We start from the raw sequence: 13,455 nt of genomic DNA, 5'->3' as shown, positions 1-13,455 counted from the left end.
AAACTGATATTGTGAATGTGAAGAGGAGCAAAAACATGCACCTCACACATTGTAACACAAAGTGGCTTTATTTCTAGGGAAGTAACAATTTTAACGGTGCAGAAAGTTACAATTTTAATTGTGCGATCTCCCTTTCATGCCTGTAGTGGCAAAGATATTATGGTCATCCTGTTTGCATAAACATTCACATTAATATACAGGAGGAGTACATATACTAGAGTTCAAAACATATCCAAGCAAAAAACTGTTGTGTTATGATTAAAACGTCAACATACCCAAGCTCATGATATCATCACTGTATCATAGTAAATGACCTGTCGGTATAAAGATGTCATATGCCATTTTACCTCGAGTCACTTGAAACATGATCCTTTGTTTTAAGCGGAGAAAGTGAGGACTGCAGATGCTGGAGTCCTCTGGGACACCCGGACCAACCAACCCAACCACCCCATGGCTCAACACTTCAACTCCCCCTCCCACTCCACCAAGGACATGCAGGTCCTTGGACTCCTCCATCGCCAGACCATAGCAACATGACGGTTGGAGGAAGAGCGCCTCATCTTCCGCCTAGGAACCCTCCAACCACAGGGGGATGAACTCAGATTTCTCCAGTTTCCTCATTTCCCCTCCCCCCACCTTGTCTCAGTCAAATCCCTCGAACTCAGCACCGCCTTCCTAACCTACAATCTTCTTCCTGACCTCTCCGTCCCCACCCCCACTCTGGCCTATCACCCTCACCTTGACCTCCTTCCACCTATCGCATTTCCAACGCCCCTCCCCCAAGTCCCTCCTCCCTACCTTTTATCTTAGCCTGCTGGACACACTTTCCTCATTCCTGAAGAAGGGCTCATGCCCGAAACGTCGATTCTCCTGCTCCTTTGATGCTGCCTGACCAGCTGCGCTTTTCCAGCAAAACATTTTCACCTTTGTTTTAAGCTACAAGTTGAATGTTAGCTCAGACACTTGTGCCCCAGGAATGTAAAAGTAGTACATAATAGTTAGTTGTCATAAATTTCTATGGATTTTTCAATACCACAAAATCCATGTTCAGTTTCCTATTTTTATGAGAGGTAACATAAGCAGTACTGCATTAAGTAAAACATTCTATTGAAGGCAGACTCACAACATATTGTAACAGACAATTGTACAAATTTGTAGATAGGGAATCAACCACCAAGAAAATGGAACTCATTTATTTTTGATGAGAATATAAATTACTTCAAGACAAAAAGAATTTCTACATCTGCCTTAATTTAAAGAAATACAACTTTTAAAAAGCTGCATTACAACACAAAAGCTGGAGAATATGCTATTTCTAGCAATCTAAGTATTAGTGATAGTTTTTCATAGCAGCTATAAAGTTTATGTTGTAAAGATGAAGCAGTTTTAGCTTACACTGATACAGAAAAAGGAACAAATACTTCAGATTGTAGAGCTGATGCTTTCTACGTGAGAGCATGGATTGTCGAAACTTGTTATGGATTGGGCATTCAGTGGCAGCCATAGTGAATTACAATTGCTCAGGCAATGCACTGAGTTTTATTTTACAGATCAGATGATTGATGAGCGCAAAGTAAGAACTCTAAAAATCTTGCTTGGCATTGTCTTCGAGAGTTTCACAGAATTCACACACCTGATCTTTGCATTGACAATCAGAATACTCTAGAAAAGGTTTGGAAGATTGTCAAAAACCAGCTCAAGATTTAACTTCAAAGGATTAACAGACTCCACCTTATTTCATGCAGACAGCAACCCAAAGTGACTATTGACAAGTTTGTTAGAAAATTGATGGTATAGTGGACAGTGAAGAAGGTTATCTAAGATTATAAAGAGATCTTGATCAATTGGGTCAATGGGCTAAACTGTGGCAAATGATGTTTAATGTGGATAAATGTGAGGTAATGCTTTGGTAAAACAAACAAGGGCAGGACTTATACAATTAATGGTAGGACCCTGGGTAGTATTGTAGAACAGAGAGACCTCATGGTTCATGTACATAATTCTTTGAAATTTGCATCACAGGTGGACAGAGTATGAAGAAGGCATTTAGCATGTTTGCTTTCATTGCTCAGACCTTTGAGTATAAGAGTTGAGACATTATGTTGAGACATTATGTTGAGGTTTTAAGGACCATTGGTGAGGCCTCTTCTGCAGTAATAACACTGGTCACTGTGTTATAGGAAGGATATTATTAAACTGGAGGGGTTCCATAAACAAAATTACCAGCATGTTGCCAGAAATGGAGGGTTTATGTTATAAAGAGAGGCTGAATAGGCTGGGTCATTTTTCACTGGTGCGTAGGAGGTTGAGGTCTATAAAATCATGAGGGACATAGATAGGATGACTGGCAAAGGTCTTTTCCCTAGGGTGGGGGTGTTCAGAACTAGAGTGCATATTTTTAAGGTGAGTGGAGAAAGATTTAAAAAGGACATGAGGGGAAATGTTTTTACACAGAGAGTGGTATGGCTTTACACAGAGAGTGGTTGGTGTGTGGAACGAACTGCCAAAGGAAGTGATGGATGCAGGTACAGTTACAACATCTAAAAGACATTTGGATAAGTATATGAATAGGAAAGGTTTGGCGGGATAGGAGGCATACACAGGCCAGTGGGACTGGTTTAGTTTGGGAACATGTTAGGCGTGGACTAGTAGGACTGAAGGATTTGTTTCCATTCTGTAAGACTCTATAAGGGCACAAACGTAACTTTTCCAATGCAAAGGCATCAGAGAGGCTCACCAAGTTATTCAAAGCCATACCATTGGCACAAGATCAACACAGGTATATAGCTATATTGGCAGACTAACATGAAATACATGTTTTAGGCGTAGGCAATTCAATTGCTCTAGATAGAAAAGCTCACCAAACTAACAACATCTAAAATAAATGCAGTTAGTTGTACTACCCAAAGACTGTGCAGCTTCTCTTGGCACCTATAAAGCATGTAGCACCAATGCACATTGGACACGCATATGCAGGAAATCTGGTTCCAAAGGCCAAGTAAGACTCCAGAACAAAACACAAGATGGTACAACATTACAACACCAGCAGCAACAAAAGTGTTAAGAGGATGCACAAATGCACTCAGATCAATGAGATTCAGTATTAACTGAGTAGATGCCAATTTTCAGAAGATGGCCAAGCTCTCCAAGCACACCATGTCAACAGGAAAAGGTAATCAGAAGTTTTAATATGACTTGTTCTGAAATAGCAGGGTAACACACAATTAAAGTGAAAATCAACATGAAATTTAGAGCCAACATATTAACAATACAAATCCTGCAAGACACTTGCCTGGCAGGGATGCTCCATAGCACAAATAAAGAAAGACTATCTGACAGTGCATAACAGATCACTAATTCCATGTTTTGGTAGAAGCACACTGCAGTGCCAATACTCAAGCTCATCTTCGCATTTGTAAGCCTTCTATTTGATAGATGTCAATGGTCCAGCAGTGACAGGGCTGCCAGTATGCACAGAACGTGGTGTAATCACAATTCACAATATTCAAACCACACCTACTCTGGTAGATCAAACTATATGTGATGCAATTTAATTCATCAATGATCTCTAACAATATGACTCTGAAGTCAGGCATCAGGATGTTTATGTCTGACATGTTGAGTAGATTCCACAACCCAAGTGAAGAGTAAGATATTCCTTTTAATCTGCACATTTATCCTCTAAATCAGAAAGTTCAATATGTTCTCAAGGTTGATCTGCTAGCCAGGGACAAAGTAAACAGTAGCAATTGGAAACTGTCAAAGTTGGGCAACTAAAGGGTTGCAAAAGGCCATTATTCAGAGATGGCTTGACAGCATTAAAGAAATACCTGAGACGTTTTGTTTGTTTTAGCCATAAAGAAATCAACTTGGTAAATCATGGCAAGTCATTTTCAATGTCTAAGAATTCCTATTACCATAAGTGTTATGCCAAGATGTCCATGTTATACCATGTTTATCAAGCATATGAATCTGTGCACTGACCAGGATATTCAATAACTCATCAAGGTGTGCGAGGTACACCAAACATAACAACTTCAGTGTAGGAAGCCACATGATGTTTCCTCTATTCATCCCTTGGACTGAAGTAGTAACAGCCTGTACAAGGGCAAGGGGAAGATTACATCCTAGTCATAGATTGCTTCTCTAAACTTCCCATTGTTCACCATGTAGCAATACAACAAGCATGACCCTCATTGACATGATGAGGACCATTTTTTATTCATTCAATGAATTGGACCAGATGATATTGGATAACGAAATGCATTACACCACCAAGCCAGTCAAGACATGTGTACTAAATGGGGAGTGACCCATTTCATAATGTTACTGTACTAACCTCACTCAAATCATCTTGTAGAACATATGATCATATAGGACATATGATCAAACTGATGATCATCAAGTGTCAACCAACAAAAAACATTTCCACGTTCATTGCTGAATTTCCATGCAACACCAATGGAGAAAGCATTACATCAGCACAATTTATGGACAGAAGTGCAAATGACCTTGCCCAGCAAACAGTTGTCTAGTCATTCTAAACCATACAAACATATGAAATAAGAACAGAAGGAGATCATTTGACCCTTCAAGCCTACACTACCATTGCTGATCTGCTTGTGTTTTGAGTTCCACATTCCCATCTACCCCGATAAACTTTGATTCTCATTCCTAAAAAGAATCTGTCCATCTCTGTCATAAAAATATTCAATTGTGCTACTTCCCAGGCCTTCTGAGGCAGAAAATTTCAAAACAACCTTCTAAGTTAAGAAAAATTTGAGAGAAGAATTTCCTCAATACTGTCCTGAAACAGTGACCCCGAATCTCAAAACAGTGACCCCTAGTTTTGGCTGACTCGCAAGAAGAAATATCTTTTTCATGTTCACTTTATCAAGACCATTCAGTATTTTATACACTTCAATCAAGGCAACCTTCATGTTTTTTTTTCCTGCAGTTGAAACAAAGAGAAAGTGAGGAGTGCAGATGCTGGAGATCAGAGCCAAAGAGTGTGGTACTGAAAAAGCCCAGCCAGTCAGGCAGCTCCTCAGATGCAGTTGAAACAGCCCAATCTGTCCAATCTATCCTCATATCAGTACTCACTCATTCTAGATATCATCTAAGTAAACCACCTCCGAACCAGACCTAGTCATTTGCACCATTCCTTAAAGAAGGAGACCATACTGAACACAGTCTCTGAGATGGGATCACATCAATACCCTTGCACAGCTGAAACATAATATTCTGTTCTTCATGTTCAATTCCTTTTGTAATAAAGGATAACATTCCTTCTTGATTACATACTGAAGCAGAATAACGTTTTGCACAATAATCTTTGATACAAACACTTTATCAAATTTTTATTAACACCAACTATCTAAAACCTCAGTCTCTTTAAAACACTAGGGTTAAGTCCATCTCGACTCAGACAATTGTAAACCAACAGTTCCACTCGTTTGTTTTGTACCATTTCCCATGTGATTGCAATTTAGTCTCACTCTCCTTTTCACCTTCTGATTTGCAGCTTTACTGGATCTTATTGAATCCTCTATGGTGAAGACAAAAACAAAATATTGATTCATTTAAATTGCCATTTCTTTATTATGTACAACTAACTTACAATTCTCACTCTCCAGAGGACTAATACTCATTTTATTTACACTGATCCTCTTTAATTGTCTATTGAAATTATTGCAATCTCTTTTTACATTCCTAGCTAGCTGTCTCTCATATTTCTCCTATCAATTAATGTTTTAGTCATTCCCTATCATTCTTTATTTTCTGACTAATCATCTGACCTGCTCCTCAGCTTTGTGCAGTATATGCTCTTTTCTCAAGCTTGATGTTTTCCCTAACTTTCTTCCATAGAAACAGCATGTCTCCCCAGCTGCAAATGAAATGGTGTGTTTGATGGGTAATAATGATGGTTAATAAGCAGATAGTTTGTGGCTCGGGGATAATGTCCTTGCAATGTCTGAAAGTGTCATACTCAGACATCTTTCCCTGATTTCTCTGTCAATCAGTTCTGAAACATTACCTTCCCTCCCCCTGAAACATCCCTGTTCCAACATATCTGCAGTCCCTTTATTAATTTCTGGTACCTGTTGAAGTTGTCACATCTTCTCTGTTCTCAGTTTCTAGTATGCAAAATCTGCAGCAAATCTATGATAAAATGTACTTTATTCAAGAGTATTCAATTAATTTTAACTTAGAGAATATTATTTTTCTCGAACTCATTCCATTTGAGATGGACGATTAAAGCAGAGTGAAATGCTTAGCAACCTCATTACACCAAAAAGAAAAGAAATCCTATTTTTTAATATCATTCATTTACCTCAATGATGCTCCAAAAATAGAAATTGAATATATTTGTGGATTGTAAATACAGACTAAATAGTTTATCTTACAAAATCAACTGAATCACTTAGTTATTCAGTTGTATTTCCATTGTTTTGCATATTTAGGCAATAACATATTTGCAATACATCTGCTGGCATTTTATGCGGCATTTTCTGAGTAATCCAGTGTTCACAATACTTCTGTTGAAGGTAAATTTATTTTAAATAATCAAGTTTTTTTCGTTTAGTTACAGTCATAGAATCCCGACAGTGTGGAAACAGGCCATTAGGCACAACAAGTCCACACTAACCCTTTGAAGGGGAACCCACCCAGATCCATTTCCTCAGCCTATTGCTCTACATCTCCTCTGACTAATGCACCTAACATATACATCCCTGAATGTTACGGGCAATTTACCATGACCAATTCACCAAATCCATGCATCTTTGGATTATAGGAATAAACCGGAGCGCCAGAGGAAACCCATGCTGACACAGGGAGAATGTGCAAGCTCCACACAGATAGTTGCCCAAGGCTGGAATTGAACCCAGGTCCCTAGTGCTGTGAGGCAACCATGCTAACCACTGAGCTACTATCTGCCTGTGATTCTGTAAATGATTTTCCTATTTAAGGGATGTGAGTAGCTCTTTCCACATTTATTCCTATACAGCTAAATATGTGTTTGCTGTTGAATATAGTATCAATCTGTTTAAAAGTCTATTGGAAATGTTACACCTAAAAACATTTTTTCTTATTTTTAACCACCATGCATATCATAGTGTTTCTTACTCAATCTTTGGGCTACTTATTTTTATTCAGCGGAGATTCCCTGGGCCAAAGTGAAATCAGGCAAAAGTGGCTGATCAGTGTCAGACAGTGGAAGATGAGAGCCTGCACTTTGTCTTTCACATATCACTTTTTCAAATAAAAGCGAACAAGGCAGACATATGGATCAGAGTCAGAGTGACCTCCTGATCTGGGTATTTCCTTGTTAAAACAGCCTGACACTGAAGGTCTGCATCAATCCTCTGTGGTTTTCACTTCAGCGTTGAAATTGAAATCTTTCTACTACAGTTGGCTGACACAGTACATCCTAGTTATAGAGACTATACGAGTTACAAATCCACATCTCAACTTTGATGACAAAATAATCTACGTAGCAACATATTTGGTAAGACATTCTCTCAAGATGTAGATATATTGAACAATCATTAAGGATTGATTTCAACATGTAATTAGGTGCTTAGAATTCTTTGTCGCTCATTGTGAGCAGCACTGAGTCTTTGCTCAATGTCTTTCCCTGACACAAAACTGGTTTGAGAAAATCAGAGATGGGAAGTGGAGACAGAGCAGTTGGGGCATGTTGAGATAGTTCATTGTCTTGATTGCAACTTTTGTGAAACAAAGTTTTGCAGATCTGACTTAAAACATTCAGTTTCAGCACCCTTCCATCTTTCGTGGGTGCTGTTAGGATATTTCATGTAGAATTTTCTATGTGACAAACTAATATTCCATTAAGGTATGTTAATTTTATGAATTAAGTGAATTTGATGTAATAGGTATGAACATATCTATTTGCCCATGTGCATACTGTCCTATATAATTAGACTGGGGAGATCTCTGTTATTGTAAGCAAGATATTATATTCCGCTGTTGTGCCTTCTTACCATTTTTATGGTGGTGACATTACTTGAGCACATCTGTATCGTGGGTGGAGGCATTTGTTCAGCTGTCTGTTTTGTGAGCCCTAATTTTGGAAATCAAAATTTGGAACTTTGCCCTATGGTTTACTGGGCCAAATTGTTTATGCTTGTGCCTACAAATCAGAAATAACTGCTAAATTTGATCAACGATTCCTCAGAGCCTTCATTCAAAGTCCTCTTGCTTAACTCCACTTTCTGCTCCCAAATCATCCTGCAAGAAGCCTTAATTTGCTTTAATTCCAATAAATTATTAACACTGATTCAATTCATCATGTTGATCAGCTGCTGATTTGGTCATATATTGGTTTTGTTGTGGCATGATTTTTGTCCATTAATCTTTGTTCAGCAATCTAAACTAAACTGTGCTTTAAAGAAGTCAGTCCAGATAAGGTAAAAAACATGTTTAAGTGATCTTAAAGGTAGTTTCACAAAATACATTCATATTAAATCACAAGAGTCTGTCATAATTTACAGGACATGATGTTTAACATTTTCAGCACCTAATATTTCACCCTTGGGCTTTTGTAAAAGTAAAGATGAATTTTGCTGTCAAATTGGATGAAAATATTCTAATGAAAAATGTTGTATGATTCATAAAAATGGTTAGAATTGGTAACCTTTAAAGAATCTTAACTTCACAGAAGTTAATCAAATCTGAATAATTCAAAGTGTAAAAATACCACATTTGAAAGGAATTGAAATAGAATGCTGGGGTGTACAGATAAGAAACAGGAGATTTTCCAGTTCTACACCTCCTACTCCAGTTACAATTAAATAAACAACAGGTCTATAGCATCATTGGAGCTTGTTGTTATGGTTTGGGGGCTGGTTAGCTCAATTGACTGGACAGATGGTTTGCAATGTAGTGTGATACCAATAGTGTGGGTTTAATTTCTGCTTTGGCTGAGGTTACCATGAAGGACCTACCCTCTCCCCTTACTTGAGGCACAGTGATCCTCAGATTAAACATCCAGCAGTCATATCTGTCTCTGGAGAGAAGTGCTATGGTTCAGTTGAGTAAGGGTAACTCTAACTTTACTGTTATAGTCCATTTTCCAATCACAATGTTTATCATTTATATATCCATGGTAGAGCCTATATCTGAGAGCTGTGCTGACATTACAATCAGATACAAGCAACACTCATTTTCTAATCTCATTTAAACTCTCATGTATGTTCTATCATAAACATAAGTTTATGATACTTGGGCATCAAATTGTCACTGAATGCACAAGATAAGTAAGAGGGATCATGACAGACCTTATCTATTTTGATTGTCAGGCTTCATTATCTTTCATTTGAGTTTGTCTTTAAGTTTTCCAAAAATCACAGGCAAATCACCAATGTGTGGGATTGGATATATGTTGGGACGAGGATCATTAGGAAAAAGACACACTTTCTCTGAAAGGTCAGGAATTGGGTTAGCATTGTAGCATTTGTGCAATCATATTGAGCATTAGCAACATCCAATTTCCCAGAGGTAGCACAGGACATTTTACAGAAGTAAGTAATAGCTTACAAAGGCTTTCAGTAAACACCGCTTTTGCAGGGCATACAATGCAGCAAGTTTGGAAGGATTGTGAGTGGCATGATGACTTAATGGTTAGCACTGTTGCCTCACAGTGCCAGGAACCTGGGTTTAATTCCAGCCTTGGGTGACTGTCTGTGTGGAGTTCGCATTTTCTGCCTGTATCTACGTGGGTGTACTGGTTTCCTCTCACAGTCCAAAGATGTGCAGGTTGAGTGGATTGGTCATGCTAAATTGCCCCACCGTGTCCAGGAATGTGCTGGCTATGTGGATTAGCCCTGGTAAATCGGGGATGAGGTGGGGGCTGGGTCTCAGTAGGATGTTCTTCGGAGAGTCGGTGCAAACTAGATGGGCTGAATGACCTCATTCTGCTCTGTAGGGATTCTGTATCCTGAATCAGACCAACAATTTTAGCCGTGCACATGAGTTTCAATGCGGCAAGACATTTAATTCCCTTACATGTCTGGTCAAGACAGAAACTAGTTCTTCTCACATGTCTTCTCTGCATCTGATTTTATCACAATTTAAACCTGCACAGGTTAGGTGGATTGGCCATGCCAAATTGCCCATAGTGTCCTGGGATGTCCAGGCAAGGTGGATTAGCCATGGGAGATTCAGGGTTACAGGGATAAGGTAGGGCGCTGGGTCATGGTGGGATACATTTGTGAGGGTCAGTGTGGACTTGATTGACTGAATGGCCTGCTTCCACACTATAGGGATTCTATGATTCTCTGACATAGGATCATAGTGCCTTAGCAGTGCCAATCCAAATAAACCTATTGATCATCTATGGAAGCTAAGCTTTCCCTCTTCCTACTGCCATATTAGCAACTGCTCTTGTCCACATGGAAGATACAAGGAACATATCATTATCACAAAATGTTAAATGCTCTTGTGTCATCTTTAGAACCCTCTGTTCATATCATCTTGCTGTTGGCTTGCTGCTCTGTAATACCTTCCTATTGCTCAACATTTATCAAATCTTGCATTGAACCTCCTTTCCACAGGAGAAACTGGCACACAGGATACTCTAGATATTCACACCTTATCAGTACCAGGGAGGGAGAGCTGGCAGCAGTCAGTTGCAGTTTGTCAATTTCCCTTCTCTTCTTTTTGGCATTTATTGTACAGTCATATTGCGCATTAGCAAGATCCCATTTCCCAGAGATAACTCAGGACATTTTACAGAAGAGCTTACAAAAGCTTCAGCAAAGACCCACTTTCCCAGGGCAGACAGCATAGAAGTTAATGTGTATGTCTTTCAGGGAGCTGTTCTTGCTACCTCACCATTTGTACATATATATATGTGTTTCACTAGCTTCAGTGCCCTCATTATAACAATTAGCAGCAACCTTCCACCTACTAAACAGAGGATACAAGGCACAACATAAAACAACTCAAATTAGAAGGAACACACTTAAGAGAAACACTGCCGGAGAGCATCTGTGTGAATATTAATTTGTGGAATTTGTTAGCCTCATTAAAGGAAATCAGAGTTTTGTCACCATCAATTTGAGTAGATTGGTTCATTAAGAGCTGCAGGCCTTGATTGTGAGGTGGTATCTGTATGTCTCATATAGTGATATCATTTATCTGGGCAGCATCAGTGAGCAGGCTACATGTAAGGGAAGATAGTGTTGGTTTTTTTCAGGGAGCAATGGTTCAATGGAATGGCTAATTGGTTGTTTGCATGACAAGATGTAGCTCGGCTTTATGTTTCCCTTTTTCTTCTTTATCCAGCTCCTTCTTGGAGTCATGTAAGGCTTCCCATTGGTTTCTGTCCAGAATTTGGCTATGATTTAATGTGAAATTATGCTAGATACACGTTTCCCAGCACCTGGTACAAGATCTTTGCCAGACTGCATGACAATTCTCCTCTTGATAGCTCCAAGCATCTGAAGCACCACTTCAAGGTTCTAAGGACCTGTTTGGTGATGGCAAAGGTACTCCCCATATTTATGGCTTTATTACTGTTTGACAGGAGAATGGGGAGGCCAAAGTGGCATCATGAACCCACGTATAGAATATGACCTTTGTTGCCAAGGAAGCATCGTCTTGCTAACCTTGCTTGAAAGGTTTAGGCGCTGTAGGCTCTTATAGTTTATTACCAGAAAACATAAATGAGGCACATACAGAAATTTCATCTGGCAGGTGTAGCTCATTTTGTAGGACACTTGCCTCTCGATTAGAAGGCTCTGGATTCAAGCCAGATGCCAGAGGTTTTACTACAAAATCTTGGCTAAAGTACTGACGGAGTATTGTCAGAGGTGTAATCTTTCATGTGATGTTAAACTGATCACCCGTCGACTTTCTTGGGTAGACAGCAAAGATTCCATTTCACCATAATGCTAAAAATAGATAACCTGATTATGTTCACATTGCTGTTTATGGGAACCTGTGGTGCTCGAATTGCTTGCTGTGTTCCCTATATTACAATTACAAAACTACTCATTGACTGCAAAGTGCTCTGGGATGTTCTGATGTTAGGTACAGCAATACAGAACTGCAAGCCTTTCATCACTGCATGTTCTGGAACGATTTTCATTTTCACTGAATGGCAGCTTATCTACCAAAGAAAGGTCATTAGTTCTTTGAGAAATTCCCTGACTGATTCAGCCGATCATTCTCTGAGTTTAGGGAAGTCAGAAACAGCTCAAAAGGCAACAACCTGCTCAGGTTCCTTCCACCCACTTGAGGTTCATAAGATAGCTGACCAGATGAGAAAGTATCTCTAACCTGCTTACACAGGATACACAGTTGAGAACCTGAAGAATCCAATGGCAAACTTTCAGGATCTTGATGACAACACATAGTCACTGATCATCCCTAAGTCTATCATGATATGTGGTACCACCACTGTGACAAATAGGATAGATTTACAACAAATCTAGCAACTCAGAATTGGGCATTGATGTGGGCCATTATTAACAGCAGAAATGTATTCGACCAAAACTTGACTTCTCAAGCACCCAACAAATCCCTCACCCTTTTCATTAGGAAATTGATGATTGTGGATTAGACCCCCATAGGTTTCCAGCTGAATTGTTGGAAAGAGGATTTGGGAGGGAATTACCTGGAGCTGAGTGCAGCAGAGGCTCTGACTTCCAATCTCTCCTGCTTCTTTTTGCCCCACAAGGAAACTTCAGACTTTCTGGTCTCTGATCCTCTTCTGTTTTCAGATATACTGATGCCCAAAGTTATTCAACTTCTCTATTCATACTCTGGTAAAAAAAAAGGATCGGATATAAAGGATAATGATTAATTTAATCTATAAGACTCCCAACTTCCTCTCAGTGGGCACCTTGTCTTTCTGCAACAGCCTGCATATTAAATTTAGAAATAGATGGCATTAAATAGATAAGCAACTTGCCTAATTTGTAACTGTCTACTCATCTCGTTTTGGCAGGAAGGATATGGTTAAAATCAACTCCAATGTTTTTCCACCATTTTCACAAGAGATATTAAGATGATTCAAGCTAACTTCAGAATCATGTTGTACAATTGTCAATGCTATTATTTTGATTCTTATTAAGTAGCATTTTGTACTAAATGTTGAAACTAATCTTATTTATGAGACTGATCTAAATAACCCATCTAGCAAGAAGTTACATTCATTGATCTGGAAATAATGGAATGTGTGGCTTTTGTTTGTTGTTTACTAAAATATAGAAATTGAAAATCTTTAAAATAGATCACATTACAAAAAGTATACCATCTTAATTCAATATGCTATCCTCCAAAGATTTTCATCTTTCAACAAATTTAGTTCACTTCAAAGTGCAAAGATAGACTTAAGTCTGAAATGTTAAAGATTAATTCTGATCAATAAGTCATGTTTTGATAGATTATCGTGAAAGCACTTTGACACATATTGCACCAGAGAGC

The 13,455-nt window shown here is 38.8% G+C and overlaps 1 protein-coding gene across 5 annotated transcripts in view; it reads right to left on the bottom strand.

Moving 5' to 3' along the window:
* rbfox3a (RNA binding fox-1 homolog 3a) overlaps nucleotides 1–13,455 on the bottom strand; it is a 1,559,488-nt gene that overhangs the window by 1,391,380 nt on the left and 154,653 nt on the right. Inside the window, exon 2 of one of the 5 annotated variants that reach the window (XM_088000569.1) lies at nucleotides 12,644–12,791. The exons of the other annotated variants lie outside the window; for them this stretch is intronic. The gene's annotated coding sequence lies outside the window, so the exon portion shown is untranslated. The remainder of the gene's footprint in view (nucleotides 1–12,643; nucleotides 12,792–13,455) is intronic. 5 annotated transcript variants of the gene reach the window in all.

This window comes from Chiloscyllium plagiosum, unplaced genomic scaffold (genome assembly GCF_037043375.1).
Source record: "Chiloscyllium plagiosum isolate Xiang-an unplaced genomic scaffold, Cpla_swu_hap1 HiC_scaffold_25, whole genome shotgun sequence".
Taxonomy (NCBI): Eukaryota; Metazoa; Chordata; class Chondrichthyes; order Orectolobiformes; family Hemiscylliidae; genus Chiloscyllium; species Chiloscyllium plagiosum.
The sequence above is the reverse complement of the archived record's forward strand: the minus strand, read 5'-3'. Positions and strand labels throughout refer to the sequence as shown.